Genomic DNA, 3,477 nt, shown 5'->3' with positions numbered 1-3,477 from the left:
AGTGATTCCGTTCTCGCGTCGTCGTTCTAATCGAAAGCTCCCTGTTGATATACTGTCTCTTATACACATCTAGATGTGTATAAGAGACAGAGTCAAAGATGTATCCTCGACGTTTCGAAGGCGACGACTGGTACTGCGACAAGATGCTCATCCTGACGTGGGATAGGATAGCGTCTGTTTTGGAACGGCACGGAATGGAGTCCGTGCTAAGAATCGACACGAACCATAGGAAACGTGCGTTCGAACTTACCTGTCTGCTCAGTTTGATATTCGGAGTGGTAAAGGTGTACAGGTTCCCACCCAAGTTCATTTTAGAGGAGAAGCCCAAGTTACCCGACGAGAATTCGTGCTGTCATCGATCCCGCGTGATGGCCGTTCACAAGAAATGGCTGGCGAACCAGGATCTGCATAGCCTGCACGCCCAGGTGATCGTCGAGTCGCAGCCGGATCCGGCGGATCTCCTGTTTGTGTTCTCTCTGATCCATCCCGTTATGCAGAACGAGACGGCTGCATCGAAGGAATCGTCGATGAAGAAGGTGATCGAGGAATCCGTGTTCGAGAACATGACCAACCGGAAAAGTATTGTGTATTACGACCGAAGCGCTGGGGATAAACTTCAGATCGTCCAAATTCAGCAGCTTGCTGATAAGAACGGGGGTAGCCTACCAGTTCACACTTGCAAGAATCCGTACTATAACAGGGGTTGAAGCCGATCGATGAGATTGCGTTTAAGGAGCCCATCTTTTAAACTTATCTCGCGCTTTAAACGAAAATGTATAACAATTAGAGTCAAGGAAAATAAAAGTTAATGAAAAAAAAAATCTTTGTATCTTTTTTTTTGTTGAGATTTTACAATGTGTTTTGCTGTGATAGGGGTGATGAGAGAACGAAGAACTAAACGAAGGAGAGAGAAACTGTGGACTTAGACATAATTTCGACTTTTCTGGACTTAGAAAAAATTTCGACTTCTCTGGACTTAGAAAAAATTTCGACTTTTCTGGACTTAAACATAATTCCGACTTTTCTGGACTTGGAAACAATTATGATTTCTTTGGACTTTCTCTACCCGTACTTCATGGGGATCGGATCGACGTACTACTTTACAAACGGTAAGACGCCGGTACATATTACGTCATCCATTCCTCGTGCGATTGCTATAAAAGTTTATAATTTTTTTTAAATCTCCTCATTTCGTAAAAAAAAATTGAAAAGAATTGAGAGGAAGATGTCTGTATATTTCGATAGCCGTCTACCTCAGAACAAGGAGAAACTTCTGCCGTGCGAGTTACTGCCCTGCAGTCGAATCGACGAAGATTTTCTGTTTTCCGAGCCGATGACCGTCCTGTGCGTCGAAGTTAAGTCGGACGAGATACCCACCGACTCCCTCATGGACTGCGAGTCGTACACGTACGTGATGCTGCAGGTGCTTTTCCGGTTGGCTTTGCAGCTTCACTACAAGGACGAACCGTACTCTTGCGTGTGCTCCTTGCTCGAGCCGAGCATGATCGTCCACGAAGACGCGAAAGAGATTGCGGTCGCGTTTTCTGGCTTGTCCTTCCCACCCGCCTCAAGAGTTGGTTGGAGCTCACGATCCGAGACATTCTTGTCGTGAACTACGGTTACGCCGATTGGGAGACGACGTTATCGCCGAACATGAGGTACGAGATGCTGATGGATTCCCCCATTGAAGACGGCGACGACGACGACGAAGAAGACGATGAGAGCGAAGAAGACGATGAGAGCGAAGAAGACGATGACGGCGACGACACCGACGGCGGCGACGACAAAGGGAGCGAAGAAGACGACGACAAGTGCGACAGCGAAGACGAGAGCGACGACGGTGAAGACGACGCTCCGGCAGCGAGAAGAAGGAATACGAAGAGGAAGAGACGAGAGGACGGAACGGGTTCGTTTAAATACGCTTTCAGAACGTTCTTACCGAAACTTGGCATGGGAATAGCCAGCAAGTTAAAAAGGAGGAAAACGCTTTGCAGTCCGGTGCCGTCTTTGAAGAGACTGAAAAACTTCGATCGCAGCATAGAAATGTACTTTCGCTACGAACTTCCCGGGATGCCCAAATGCAGGCTTCATCCGACAGTCCGGGAGAAGGACGACGAACGAGCGTGGGACGTTCGCGTCGACCTGTTGTCGCCGAGGACCTTGTTCGGATCAAGTAGGAGAAAAGATTACAGGGAAGAGCTCACCCGAGAGCTGTGCTTTGACGACGATGACGTGGTCGGAGGCGAAGGCATCATGGATCTCGACGAGCTGATGGAAGTCGATCGAGGGGCCCTATCGCCGGAAATGGCAAAGTCCTTGGAGCTGATCTATCCGAGGGCCATAATCAGGGATCTGGAAGGCCGCCGCATATCCTTCCGACACATGCTGGCCTGGAATATGGATTCGTACATGTTCGAGCCCGATTACTTTCTGCGCAGATCCTTTCCGTCCTGCGAGGCGGCGGAAATAAGCCAACTGTACATGAACAAACTAAACAAAGTAAAACACGGCGGTTCCTCTAAAGAATCGGAGTAAAATCAGTTCATGGAATTGCTAGATGAGAATAACAACTCGCAGATTGTCGACGCGGATTAACGAACCTACCGCGATGATGGCGAGGCAAGATGACCGCACAACCGAAGTTCAGTGTTAAGATTGATACAAAGAGTATGTAGATTTGAAGAGATTTGAACAAATAAAGAATGAAAAAAAATGAAAAAAGCCTAAGTGTCAGTTAATTTTTGTGTCTCTTGACAACATATTGCGGAGTTTTTCGCAAGCTTACAAAAACGATAAGTTCGACATTTCTGGATTTTGTTGGAGAACGTAGGACGCCATGTAGAACGGTCACGAGTGAGTGATTCCGTTCTCGCGTCGTCGTTCTAATCGAAAGCTCCCTGTTGAGATAGGAGACTATAAAAGCCCCACATTTTGAAATCTCCTCACTTCATGAAAATAGTTTGCAAGAAAACATGACCGGAAAATTTGATACCAACCTTCCCTCAAACCGAGAAGACCTTCTGCCGTGCGAGCTGCTACCGGGCAGTAGGATCACCTAAGATTTCCTGTTCGCAGAACCGATGACCGTGATGTGCGTCGAAGCAACTTCGAACGAGATACGCAACGACTCTCTCAAGAACTGCGAGTCGTACACGTACGTGTTGCTGCAGGTCGTGTTTCGATTGGCTTCGCAGCTGCACTACAAGAACAAGCCGTACCGGTGCGTGTGCTCCTTGCTTGAACCGAGCGTGATAGTCACGAGAACGCCAGAGGAGATGTGGATTTTGGACGCGTTTTCTGGCTCGTGTACCCCACCGAACTGAAAGATTGGTTTAGACTTGCGGTTGTGGACATTATCATGGTGAGCCAAGGATACCTCCTTTGGAGAGACACGCTGAAGACGGACGTCAGCCTGTCTCTTATACACATCTAGATGTGTATAAGAGACAGGTCCTTCCCACCCGCCTCAAGAGTTGG

This window comes from Anneissia japonica, unplaced genomic scaffold, assembly GCF_011630105.1.
Source record: "Anneissia japonica isolate Jap-2015-1 unplaced genomic scaffold, ASM1163010v1 scaffold287886_len30810_cov159, whole genome shotgun sequence".
In the NCBI taxonomy this organism is placed as follows: Eukaryota; Metazoa; Echinodermata; class Crinoidea; order Comatulida; family Comatulidae; genus Anneissia; species Anneissia japonica.
Note: the sequence above shows the minus strand (reverse complement) of the source record.